The sequence below is a fragment of the Halichoerus grypus genome, chromosome 8 (genome assembly GCF_964656455.1).
Source record: "Halichoerus grypus chromosome 8, mHalGry1.hap1.1, whole genome shotgun sequence".
Taxonomy (NCBI): Eukaryota; Metazoa; Chordata; class Mammalia; order Carnivora; family Phocidae; genus Halichoerus; species Halichoerus grypus.
In genome coordinates this window covers 124,205,988-124,220,158 of record NC_135719.1, presented here as the reverse complement: position 1 = coordinate 124,220,158, position 14,171 = coordinate 124,205,988, and the positions used below count along the sequence as shown (strand labels likewise).

Genomic DNA, 14,171 nt, shown 5'->3' with positions numbered 1-14,171 from the left:
GAGCCTGATGCGGGGCTCAGTCGCAGGACCCTGGGATCATGACCTCAGCTGAAGGCAGCTGCTTAGCCGACTGAGCCATCCAGACGCCCCTGATGAGTTTCTTTTTATCAGTATTGCCATATTGAATCTTTGTGAAGCAGTATAGTTTGATGGAAAGAACACAGTATTTGAAATCAGAGGGCTTGAAGTCGTATCTGTCAGTTTACCAGCTCTGTGACTTTGACCTTTTTTGAGATTGTTCTCCTTACAAATAATATAAAAAAAAATAATGATATCTTTCTTATAGAATTGTTATAAAGATTAAAATTAAATAATGCTTTGTAAACTATAACATACTTTTTGAGTGTTACAGTGTTTTTCAGTTGGGACATTTGTTGTATTTTGCAAAATAACACTGTCCTCAAAGATTGCTTTTAGATGGGTGAAAAAATTGCCAAACTTTGGTTTGATGTATCACTTTCATTTAGGGTGAGGATTTTGGGTTTTAATCTGCCTTTATACTTTCTCTAATAATAAATTTCTTCACTGAATGAGGACTTCTTTTTTTTTAAGTTTTATTTTTTTAAGTAATTTCTATACCCTACGTGGGGCCCAAACTCACGACCCCGAGAACTAAGCCAGCCAGGCGCCACTCTTCTTTGCCAAAGTTAGAAATTGGGTAGGCCTTATCATTTCCTTTAGCTTTATGGTGAAACCACACTGGGACTTAGCCTTTCTAGAAGTCACTGGCTCTCAGTGGGGTCAGGACCCCTTTGAATCTTTGAATCTTTGAAGGTGTACTTTTGGTTGCCATAATGATTAGGGTGGGGTGGGTGCAGCATTGGCATTCAATGAGCAGAAGCCAGGAATGCCATACATTCCACAACGTCTGAGACAGTTCTGCATGATTTTTGAACATTTTCCCAGCTCTTGTAGGTGAAAAACCTGTTTGTACTTATCTGATGCTAATTCTGCTATACATTTAAACACAGTAGTTTTTTGCATAGTTTTAATAGACACTAAATTTTCCAGGAATGCAACTATTTAGTAAACTGAGGGCAGATTATGCTTTGTTTTCTTCATAACAAGAGTTAACTATTTTGGAAAATCATATTACCAATGGCACTGACCCTTTTGCCATCTGATTTTCTAATACAATTCATTTGTGTCAGTCTACATTTGTAGATGTCATGTGCATGGCATGTCTGTATATGCGTGCAAGTGTCAATTTCCTTAATAATATGAATGCTGGGATGGTTATACCTGAGCATTTAAATACTACAATGTATTATTTTAAATTACTTTTCTTTCTTTTATATTAGATTAGGCATTATCTTAAGTTTTGAAAACTAAGGATAGATAAATTACCTACTTGCATCTCATTTCACGTTTGTGCTTTTTTTTTTTTTTTAAGATTTTATTTATTTATTGGGAGAGTACATGCCTCATGAGTAGGGGGAGGGGCAGGGAGGCAGATGGAGAGAATCCCAAGCTGACTCCGAGCTGAGGCTGAGCACGGAGCCGAGCTGAGTACGGAGCTGAGCTGAGTACGGAGCCCAGCTGGGGGGTGTTCGATTGTTCAATCTCATGACCCTGAGATCATGACCTAAGCTGAGAGTCAGACACTCAACTGACTGAGCCACCCAGGCGCCCCAGTTTGTGCTCTTGAAACAAAAATCTTTTGTTTTAGAGGAGTTTCTGGATGGAGCCTGTATTTAATAGAAATCTACATTGCCTTTCAAGGGAGAGATAGGACACTGATGTTGACCTATGTTATAGATGTATCCTCTTTCCTTTTCTGTTTTCCCTTCCCATTATGAAATATTTGATACACAGACAAGAATATGGTGCTGTGTATGTAAGTAATGAAGCATATAATAAAACCAATACTTGTGCACTCATCACCCAGGTTAAGGAATAGAACATTACCAATACTGTTGGTATGTTTTTCCTTGATTTCCATTCACCTGTCTCTCCACCAGGGATAAAACTATTCAGAATTTTTGTTTTGTTTTATTTATTGTTTCCTTCCTTTAAGTTTACCACGTTTGTATGTATTTCAAAAATTTATTATTTAGTATTGCTTGTTTTTTAGCTATAAAAATGGAATCATAGTACACATATATTCTTGTTTTACTACATGTACTTATTTGCTTTGGCTAATCAATATTATGTTTTTAAGATTCACCCATATCAATATGTGTAACCATTATTTATTTTCTCAGGTATATGTATTAGTTGTATGACTGTACCACAATTTGTCTTTTCTCCTAAAGATGGACATTTTTTTTTTTCCATTTCGTTGGTATTACAAACATTCTTGCTTATCTTCAGGTGCACATGTACAAACATTTCTCTACAACAGTGAATTTTAAACATTTTTTTATTTTTAATTTTTATTTTTTTGAAGATTTTATTTATTTATTTGAGAGAGAGCGAGAGAGAGCATGAGCCAGGGAGGGAAGGGCAGAGAGAGAGGGAGAAGCAGGCTCCCCATTGAGCAGGGAGCCTGATGCGGGGCTCGATTCCAAAACCCTTGAGATCAGGATGTGAGCCAAAGGCAGATGCTTAACCGACTGAGCCACCCAGGCACCCCTTTAAACATTTTTAAAAAGATTCTATTTTTATTTATTTATTTATTTATTTATTTATAAGATTTTATTTATTCACTTGAGACACAGAGATACAGAGAGAGAGAGAACGAGCATGAGCAGGGGGAGAAGCAGAGGGAGAGGGAGAAGCAGGCTCCCCCCTGAGCCAGGAGCCCGACGTGGAGCTTGATCCCAAGACGCCGGGATCATGACCTGAGCCAAAGGCAGACACCCAACCATCTGAGCCACCCAGGCACCCCAAGATACTATTTATTTATTAGAGAGAGAGAGAAAGCACGAGCAGGGGGGAGGGACAAGCAGACTCCCCACTGAGAAGGGAGCCCCACGCAGGGCTTGATCCCAGGACCCTGGGATCATGACCCAAGCCAAAGGCGGTTGCTTAACCGATTGAGCCACCCAGGTGCCTCAAATTTTAAACATTTTTTTTTTAAAGATTTTTTTTTTTTTTTATTTGAGAGAGAGAGTGAGAGAGAGAGAGAGCACAAGAGGGGGGAGTGGGAGAGGGAGAAGCAGACTCCCTGCCGAGCAGGGAGCCCGATGCAGGACTCGATCCCGGGACTCCAGGATCATGACCTGAGCCGAAGGCAGTCACTTAACCAACTGAGCCACCCAGGCGCCCTCAAATTTTAAACATTTTTGATGGTGAACCCCCCATACATGCATAGAGTTGAAAGAAAAATGAGGATCAGTAGATTAGTATTCATCCTTAATATATGTGATGCACTCATCTTTTCTATTTTATTTCTCTCTTTCTGAGTGCTAATTGTGACCTAAATGTTTTCACAGTTTAAAATAGTTGTCTTGGTTTCTTGTGGAGAGCAGTGTATTGACCTGACTTCCCTTTGCTTACAGAGTGTGCCAGAGGGCAGCATCTCATGAGGTGAGAGTGCACCTGCTAAGTAGAACACTGCTCCCACACCTGGAAACACCTGGTTCTTGAGCACAATAAAGATTCAGCTAGGACTGAATTTGGGTTCAGCCCTTAAGTACCTGCCGCTCCTTTATGGAATGAATTCTCTAGGTATGCCCTAACCAGATTTGAGTTATGCCAGAGTCAGACCATTCTCAGAGGATGTGAGGGGCAAGATAGGATTGGTTGGAGCTTTCTATTTTTGATGTTTACTTTGATATCAGACTTAGCTCCTCCTCTTACTTATTTTGACTATAAACTGTATATTCTCAAAGGCTCAGATCTCAGTAGTTTATTCTTCAGTTTTCTGGTGACTTTCTGATGTCCATATTCAGATATTTGAGATATTTCCTCTTATTTGGGTTCTTTACTTTGCTATATTCTAGATGGCTTGAATTTTTTTGCTGAGGAGTATGAGAGTTAATTTACATAGGAATTTGACTTTCATCTTCAGTAATTAGTAAAAAACACAGAAGCTACATGTTTTAATTCTGACTTGGTGCCTATTTAGAATACGTATGCAAACTGTAATTTACTGAGCTATGCTTTGAACCTCAGAGGAAGAATATTTACGTTTACATTTGCTACTGTTTTTTTATATAGGTTTTTATTTTAATTCCAGTTGACATACAGGGTTGTATTAGTTTCAGGTGTACAATATAGTGATTCAACAGTTCCATACATCACCCTGTGCTCCTCAAGACAAGTGCACTCCAGGGGCACCTGGGTGGCTTAGTCGTTAAGTATCTGCCTTCAGCTCAGGTCATGGTCCCAGGGTCCTGGGGCCCGGCTCAGTGGGAAGCCTGCTTCTCCCTCTCCCACTCCCCCCTGCTTGTGTTCCCTCTATCGCTATGTCTGTCAAATATCTGTCAAATAAATAAATAAAATCTTAAAAAAAAAAAAAAGACAAGTGCACTCCTTAATCCCCATCACCTATTTAACCCATTCCCCCCTCTCCCTTCCCCTCTGGAAACCATCAGTTTTTTCTCTATAATTAAGACTCTGTTTCTTGGTTTGCCCCCTCTCTCTTTTTTTCCCCCCTTTGCTCTTTTGTATTGTTTCCTAGATTCCAGATATGAGTGAAATCATATGGTATTTGTTTTTCTCTGACTTATTTTGCTTAGCATTATACTCTCTAGCTCCATCCATGTTGTTGCAAATGGCAAGATTTCATTCTTTTCTATGGCTGAGTAATATTCTGTGTGTGTCTTTATCCATTCATCAATCGATGGACCCTTGGGTTGCTTTCATATCTTGGCTGTTGTAAATAATGCTGCTATAAACATAAACATAGGGGTACATATATCCCTTTGTATTAGTGTTCTTGTATTCTTTGGGTAAATACCCACTAGTGGGATTGCTGTATAGTAGGGTAGTTCTATTTTTAATTTTTTGAGGAATCGCCATACTGTTTTCCAGAGTGGCTGCACCAGTTTGAGGTGCCCCTCAAAATTTCATGCATTGCGTCATCATTGGAAGTTTCTGAAATGGATGCTGCTTCATTGGTATTCTGCTCTTTGCTTTTGTAGCCGCTTTTGCCTTTTCTAAGTCCCTAATTCACATTCTTTGAGACTTTTGATTACTATTAACCTCTGTTCTTTTCTCTATCTTGTTGCCATATTTGGTCCCTAATTTTTTTTTTTTTTTGTCTTTTCTGTACTTTCATTCTTTTCTTTCCCTTTCATTTCTTTCCTCTATTTCAATGTAAGCGCAGTAAAGTTTGGAAGCACTTATTTCTTCTGGCTTTGAAGAAACTAATCATACCATGTAATCTTCAGTTTTTATGTACAGATTGTTTCCAGCAATGTGGACATTTTAGGCTTCCTTAAGCTCTGAGTGTACAACTTTTCTGGACATTTGCATTTGCTAGCTATTTGGATGATAGTGTATAAATAGAAGAAGTATTGTCATTTGATCTAAAATATAATAATAAAATACAGTAATAATAATATGATATTGGGGCACCTGGTTGGCTCAGTCGAAAGAGCATGTGACTTTTGATCTCAGGGTCATGAGTTCGAGCCCCACTTTGGGTGTGGAATATTACTTAAAATGAATAAATAAATTAAAACTTTAAAAAAATAATATAATGATATGAAAAATGTTTTTGAGCCTTATGAACTTAGTAGTGAACCTGCCTAGTGACCTTGACCAAGTCATTTAAAGTGACATATTTTTTATTTTGTACATTTAGATGATCTCATATTTTAACTTCCCTTCCTTAGATAGAATTTTGCTTACATAGCAAATGGAAGAGCCAAAGATTTAAAAGTCAGAGGACTTTAGGAATCATCTGGTATCTATTCTATTTCTTCTACAAATATTCACCTGGCACTGTTTTGGTCTTGAGAATATATTGAAATCTCTGGCTTCATAGAACTTACAGTCTTTTATGAAAAGAAGGTTGTGAAGAAACTGTAATCTTATTTAAAGATTCCTCACTTCATTTTGGTAGGTCTTAATATGCTCAAAAGAGAAAGGATCTGATTCCTTATATGCCAAATTGTAATTCAGAAACTGTAAAGCAGGAGGAAAAGGACCCTGAATGAGTGAATTAGGACAGTGACTCTCAAAATTTTCTGTGTATGAATCACCTAAAGTTCTTGTTAAAATGTAGATTCTGTTCAGTAGATCTAAGGTAGGACCTGAGATGATGCTTTCAGTCTATGAAACACATTTTTTTTTTTTTTAAGATTTTATTTATTTGACAGAAAGAGACACAGTGAGAGAGGGAATACAAGCAGGGGGAGTGGGAGAGGGAGAAGCAGGCTTCCCACTGAGCAGGGAGGGGCTCAATTCCAGCACCTGAAATCATGACCTGAGGCGAAGGCAGACACTTAACGACTGAGCCACCCAGGCGCCCCTGTGAAACACATTTTGAGTAGCAAGGAATTTGTATATAATTAAGAGAAAAGAATAGTGTGCTACCATTTTGAGAAGAATGGTTTGGAGCTATGGAACACAGACTTGGAGTTGTGAGTAGCACACCACACTTGGCTTTGGTGAAATGAAATTGTAATAGCTGTTAATGGTCACATATTAAGAGGGGGTATTAAGGAGGTGATCACCTGTTTTTTGAATGGCATTCAGAATTGAGATTGGATGGTGGGTGGGTCTAAAATGTTTGAAAAGGTACTAGGAAGAGATGAAGATCTTCAGGTATGATGAAAGTAAATATCTAGTCGGATAAACAGAATTTATGAGTTAAGTTTTGACTAGGGGGAATTAATTTGTAATTGGAAAGATTTCCTCCCCTTTTTATGCTTACTCTAATTGGCATAGTTATTGTAGTTAAAAATGTAAAATAAATACTTTTTTAAAATAGATAATATAGTTTTTTTCCATAGGCGTATTCTATGTGGAAAGTATGTCAGATTTCTTTGTTTTCCAGGTCTGAATAAAGCTTAAATGTTGTGCTTAAGTTGCCCTTCTCCAATCTGTTCCTCTGGGGACAGCTACTTGGAACATAAACTAAACTGGGAGTTCATTTTTCTTCATAGAATTAGCAGAAGACTCTTAATCTTGGAGTGGTGTAAAATGTTCAGTGGGTATTGAACATTTATCTGTAGGGAAAAATTTGGCAAACCAAGTCTTGGAACCAGCAGCCTTTTATTTAGTGCTGTGAATTCACAGTGCTAGTGTTTCCATTTGTGTTTTTAGAAATTTAAACTTTTGGGACACCTGGATGGCTCAGTCGGTTAAGTGTCTGCCTTTGGCTTAGGTCATGATCCCAGAGTCCTGGGATGGAGCCCTGCCTCAGGCTTCCTGCTCAGCAGAGAGCCTCCTTCTCCCTCTCCTCCCTACTTGTTGCTATCTCTGTCTCTCTCTCTCAAATAAATAAATAAAATATTTTAAAAATAAAAATAATAAAATAAAATTAGGATATTACTTATTCATGTTACCACTTATTAATAATACCACCACATTGGTGTGTAGGGCCTTCAAGGGGAGGGACTGTATCATGTATTTGTGTTTAGTGCACATATTAAAGGACTTCTTATTCTGTTAAAAAAAAAATCAGAAGCAAATACTCCTAGTTCTGGTAAAAATCTTTTTTTTTTTTTTTTTTTTAATTTATCAGAGAGAGAGAGGGAGAAGCAGGCTCCCTGCTGAACAAGAAGCCCGAGGTGGGACTCGATCCCAGGACCCTGGGATCATGACCTGAGCCGAAGGCAGACGCCTAACCGAGTGAGCCACCCAGGCGTCCCCCTTTTTTTTTTTTAATAAAGTTATTTAGTTAAATAAAAATTAAAAAGGGGGGCTCTGGAGTCATGTAACTGTATTTTTCTTTATTTAAAAATCCTAACCCTGCCTCTTAGTAGTTTCATGATATTGGAAGTAACTTGACTTTTCTGTGTCCAGCTTTCTTTATTATAAAATGATCATATAAATAGTTCATTTCATAAGGGTTCTTGTCAGGATTAAGTGAGAAATCCTGGAAATCCATGGAAAGCTCTTAGAAGAGTTTTTGGCACATAGTAAGTGCTTAATTAATGTTAGCTGCTTCTACTCTTCTTATTCAGGAACACCACTACTGCATTGTCTGGTGAATTTATTTTGCTTTTTATTTATTTTATTATTTTTTTAGAAGATTTTATTTATTCATCTGAGACAGAGAGATACAGAGAGCATGAACAGGGGGAGAGGTAGAGGGTGAGGGAGAAGCCGGGAGTCTGCTGCAGGGCTCGATCCTAGGACTTGGAGATCATGACCTGAGCCGAAGGCAGATGCTCAACCATCTCAGCCACCCAGGCGCCCCTATTTTGCTTTTTAAAACAGGCCTGCATATTCAGGTTCCATTATGACAGGTTGGGTACTTAAAATATATACTTAAAATTAGTTTTGAATGAAAACTTAAGAATTTTTACTTTCAGCTACTATAACTTTAATTCATACAAAAAGAAGCCATTCATTCAGTCTTTTTTTCTAATAAACTATTAATACCTGCTATTTATAAGGAATTGCACTAGGTGCTAGGAATATAAATGGAGCAAACTTGGTTGTACCCCTTCAGTTATTCAGAGGTTAATGGAGAAAGGTACCCCTGAGTATAAGTCAGTGTTGTAAATGATCCCTTTTGTACTGGATCATTAATACATGATCATTTTTAAAAAAATATTTTATTTATTTATTTGTCAGAGACAGGGAGAGCACAAGCAGGGGGAGAGGCAGAGAGAGAAGCAGGCTTCCCGCGGAGCAAGGAGCCCGATGTGGAACTCGATCCCAGGACCCTGGGATCATGACTTGAGCCTAAGGCGGATGTCTAACCAACTGAGCCAGCCACGCATCCCTACATGTTAAATTTTTTAATTTGTCTTCTGGAAAGTGTATAAGCCAAACTTTGGGTGGATTGGCCTTTGTTTTTAGTATCTTATCTATTTACTGCAGCTCTTTTATCTGTAATCATTCCTGTTTTTTGCAAATCAGGAAATTGAAATTTAAAAAGGTTAAGTAATTCCTCATACAACTATAAAACTCACTTTAAAATCCTACTTAATTTGAGGCGCCTGGCTGGCTCAGTTGGTGGAACGTGCAACTCTTGATCTCGGGCTTGTTTAAGCTCCATGTTGGGTGTAGAGATTACTTAAAAAAAAAAAATCTTAAAAAAAAACAGAAAAATAAAATCCTGCTTAATTTAGAAACACATTCATTCCACTGTTTTACCTCTTATAAGGTGCAAAGCCTCTATTAGAAAACCTGTTATATTGTCTTTGGGGTTTATGTATCTGCTTTCCTATTAGATTGGGAGAATTTTTAGAGCAGGGACTAATCTTACTTATTTTTGGGCTCCCCTAGCAACTAGTAGAGTGCCTGTCACATGTTAGGTACCCAAAAAATACCAGTTGAGTAGTGAATGGATACATAGAATGTTAGAAATAGAGGGGATTTTAGAGCTCATGGAAATCATAGAGACACTAGAATTTCTAAAAAGAATTCTATATTGCTTACATAGGGCTACAGCTTTTGATTTTGACTCTTTATTTATAAAACAACTAGTACTGTCTATCACATCGTCTCATAAAAGAAGCCATTTTAATACCAGAAAAAAGTAGGAAGGACAGTCTCGGAGTAAGCACAATTGGTAACTTTACACCCATTTTTGGTCATGGCTGGCATCTATTTAAAGATTAGATTTCAGGAACCATTATCTAATGCAACCCTTTTCTTTTAGAGATGATGTATCTGACCTCAGAGAAGTATCAAAGTTCTTACAGCAAGGCAGAATAAGTGAGTTTGGAACCCAGGTCTTCTGACTACCAGCCCAAAATTTTGATCCAGTCACCTTAGTCTTGAGAATTTGTTCCTTAGGTAAGATCATATATCTAGTAAGAAGTAGAGCTGGGACTTGAATCCACATTACCCAACTCCATTTTCAGTAAAAGCTGTGCATTACTTACATGTAATCTTAACCCATTCTACCAGCCCCCATTCAGTAGCAAAGATGGAATTATAAATGATTGAAAGGAAATGTTGGGGGGTGCCTGGGTGGCTCAGTCTTAAGTGGCTGACTTCAGCTCAGGTCATGATCTTGGGGTCCTGGGATCGAGCCCTACGTCCAGCTCTGTGTTCAGTGGAGAGTCTGCTTCTCTCTCTCCTGCCCCTCCCCCTGCTCGTGTTCGCTCTCTCTCGCACATACTTTCTGTCTCTCAGATAAATAAAATCTTAAAAAAAAAAAAAAAAGGAAATGTTTTATATTTAGCATTTTCTTTCCTTCAAAATTTCAGATTTGGAGCTTCAGCAACTTCTTCCAGGGAGGAGGTCCAGTGTAGCTGCTGTTGCGACCCAAGATCTTGATTCACATCCACAGATTGGAATATTGGTGTACCAGCCATCCTCAGACACCTCACTAAGGACAGGTATGTGAAAGAGATAGTAAAGATAAGTAGAATGAATGCTAATGTTTTTCCTTCCTATTTCTTGTTAGATGAAAACGGTTGGCTGCCTTTGAAAATATAGCCTTTTGTCATGGTAAAAACAAGGCATTTGGCATCTTAATTGAGTGGGGCAAAATATTTTCTTGATGGTAAAATATGTGTCAAAATGTTAACAGTGATGAAACTTAGGGTAATTAAAAGTTTTCTTCTTTCTCTTTTTGTGTATTTTTCCAAATTGTATTTATGAGCTTGTGTTAGTTATCTATTGTTACATAACAAACCACCCCTAACTTAGTGGTTTAAAACATACCAGTCATTTATTTTGCTCATGTATCTATAATTTGGATAAGACCTGCTTAGTGGGGACAGCTTGTCTCTGTTAATATGTGGCCTAAGATGAAGTAGCTGGAAGGGTGGGGGCAGCTTGATGGCTGGGCGCTAGAATCATTTGAAGGCTTGGCACACATGTCTGTGTCTTGTGGTTAATGCTAGCTTTTGGTAGGGACCGAAGCCTGGGCTGTTAGCCACAACACCTGCACATGACCTTTCCTTTCGGCTGCTTGGCTTCCTCACAGCGTGGTGGCTAGGTTCTAAGAAAAAGCATCCCAAGAGAGCAAGGTGAAGTTGCATGGCATATTTGATTTGGTTTTGGAAGTCACATAGTGGTACTCTGCTTTTTTCTGTTGGTTGAGATAGTCCTAAAGGTCCACCTAGGTTCAGAGGAGGGGTAGACATAGACCACACCACTTGAAGGGAGGAGTATCAGCATCTCATTAGAAGAAGAGCACATGGGATGGAATCTGCCATTGGGCCATCTTTGGAGAATGTAATGTGCCACAGTTTGTATTACTTATTTATTTTTATCTTTAAAAAAGATTTTATTTATTTATTTGAGAGAGAGAGCATGAGAGGGGAGAGGGTCAGAGGGAGAAGCAGACTCCCCATTGAGCCGGGAGTCTGATGTGGGACTCGATCCTGGGACTTCGGGATCATGACCTGAGCCGAAGGCAGTCGCTTAACCGACTGAGCCACCCAGGCGCCCCCAGTTTGTATTACTTTTACGTAATATATAAAAAGAGGAATATTGACAGAAAATTATAGTGTATGAGTCCAGTAAGAATTTTGTGTGCTTTTCCTGTCTAAGTAGAATATTATGCTGAAAATAAGGTGTCTAAACAGGAAGAGGTGAAATAGATTTTGAATTTTCTTTTGTATCAGTAAAGCAGCAAACTGAAAAATGGAGACAAAAATTTGTAAGCAAGATGCAAAATAAGATTTGTAGTTTGGATTTTTTGTTTTTGAAAAAATGCTTTTATTTTAGTTTAAAGGCTACTTTTTTTCTTATTTTATTTTTTTTATTTTTTAAAGATTTTTATTTATTTATTTGACAGAGAGAGACATAGTGAGAGCAGGAACACAAGCAGGGGGAGTGAGAGAGGGAGAAGCAGGCTTCCCGCGGAGCAGGGAGCCCGATGTGGGGCTCGATCCCAGGACCCCGGGATCATGACCTGAGCCGAAGGCAGACGCTTAACGACTGAGCCACCCAGGCGCCCTTTTTTTTCTTATTTTAATAATTGGAGAATTATTTGGGAAACTGGTTTCTAATAGGATAGATTTGAGAAAGTAGTGTCAGTGTTACTGTATGCATCAAGTTTGTTTTGTCTATCTGCTTATTTTAAGGAAAACTATGTAATCTTTTTTAGGATTGTACAATTTTACCTGCTAAATTTCTGGTAAATATTTTAAAATTTCAGTGGAACAAGAAAACTTGCAAAGTTGTAGAGTATTTGGTTGTATTGTTATTTTTAAAAAAGACTTACTTGGGGCGCCTGGGTGGCTCAGTCATTAAGCATCTGCCTTCGGCTCAGGTCAAGATCCCAGGATCCTGGTATCGAACCCCACATCGGGCTCCCTGCTCAGCAAGGAGCCTGCTTCTCCCTCTCCCACTCCCCCTGCTTGTGTTCCCTCTCTCCCTTTGTCTCTTTCTGTCAAATAAATAAATAAAATCTTAAAAAAAAAAAAAAAAAGACTTATTTATTTATTTATTTATTTGAGAGAGAGAGCATGAGTGGGGGAGGAGCAGAGGGGGAGAATCTCAGGCAGACTCCCTGCTGAGCAGGGTGCCTGACTTGGAGCTCAATCTCAGGACCCTGAGATCATGACTTGAGTTGAAATCAAGAGTCGGTTGCTTAACTGACTGAGCCACCCAGATGCCCCTATTTGGTTGTATTATTGAACACACTTAACTCACTGATTATATGAATTGCCTTTGGCAGGTTTCAGTGTAGCTAGTACTTAATTTCTGGATGTAATGGGATAATATTTTTAGGTAATCCTCTAAGTATACATGGAGATGTTGGTCCATTCACTATAGGTGGGAAATAAGTTATATAATAAACTATAATTAATATATACCAGTATGTATGTGTGTACACACACACACACACACACACACTCATCTCTTAGGCCCAGAAATTTTTTTTTGCTGTCTAGATATGAGCCTAATATGGCAGAGGTGATTCAGTTCTCTTTCCCAACTACTCACAGATATCTTAAAGTGGAAAATGACTGAACCAGCTCTTGTGACAATAGAGGTAATATCAGAAGTTTGCCCTTAACTGTGAATAATCAGAGTTGACTGAGTTTGTGAAACAATATATTTTAGTTCAAAGGTATAATAATTGGGAAAGCTGTTTTAATTTTTTTTCATTTAAAAACATGATGTTTTCCAGTAGACATAGATTGGGAATAATGAGTAGTGTAAAATATTATGTCTTAAATAACAACTACAACAAATACATGTGTATATATACAAACATATATAAAGCCTGTACGCATTAACTTGCCTTCTTTTTTTGTTTTAAGCATTTTTACAGCCCACTTTTGCTTTTAAGAAGTCTGGAGTAGGTAAATTGCTGATAACATCTTTTACAGGTTTATCTTGCCTTCATTCTGCAAGGCCTGTGCCTGAGGGGATAAAAATCTCTTGAATGAGTGAAATACTGCTTTCTGACTGAAGCTAAAACAAACAACAATAAAAACTTCTGAAAACACCCTATAGAAATTGCAAATATGCTGGTGTTTACTCTGTGGCACTCAATTCATGGAAGGAGGTAAATGATAAGGTTCTCTTGTGAAGATGAATGACTATTGGGGCGCCTGGGTGGCTCAGTCAGTTGGTCACCTGCCTTTGACTTGGGTCATGATCTCGGGGTCCTGGGATCGAGCCCCACATTGGGCTCCCTGCTCACTCAGCCGGGAGTCTGCTTCTCCCTTTCCTTCTGCCCCCCCCCACTCATGCTTGCTTGCTCTCTCTCTCTCAAATCTTTAAAAAGATGAATGACTATGTAAATATTTTTTTAAAATACAAAAAAGATTTTTGAATAATTGTGGAAGGCAGAAATTATATTTCTTTGGGGTTAGTGGTTATCCTACTTATTCTGATTTCTAAAATTATAATGACTCTCAGTTGAAAAATGGCATTCAGTTCATGCTTACACAGATTTTTGGCAAAATAGAAGTTGTGTGACTTTCTTCTCTTGAATTCCCCACCCCCATTATTAAAAAATATAACACCTTTTATGTTTGAAATGTTTAACAAAAGTGTTAAAATTTATGGTAAGAAAGTGATTGGCATAACATAAAATTTACCATATTAACTATTTTTTAGTGTACAGTTCAGTAATATTAATAAGTATATTCACATTGTTGAACAACCAATCTCCAGAACTTTTCATCTTGTAAGACTAAAACTCTATACCTGTTAAACAACCACTCCCTTATTCTCCCGTCCTT

General features: G+C 38.1%; 1 protein-coding gene across 14 annotated transcripts in view; it reads left to right on the top strand.

The window, feature by feature from the left end:
• NUMB (NUMB endocytic adaptor protein) overlaps positions 1-14,171 on the top strand; it is a 190,448-nt gene that overhangs the window by 35,368 nt on the left and 140,909 nt on the right. For 11 of the 14 annotated variants that reach the window (XM_078053905.1, XM_078053907.1, XM_078053909.1 and 8 more), the window contains exon 2: positions 10,227-10,358. The gene's annotated coding sequence lies outside the window, so the exon portion shown is untranslated. Of the gene's footprint in view, positions 1-7,582; positions 7,690-10,226; positions 10,359-13,310; positions 13,490-14,171 lie in introns of all 14 variants that reach the window. The other 3 variants (XM_078053910.1, XM_078053908.1, XM_078053904.1) reach the window with 2 other exon arrangements.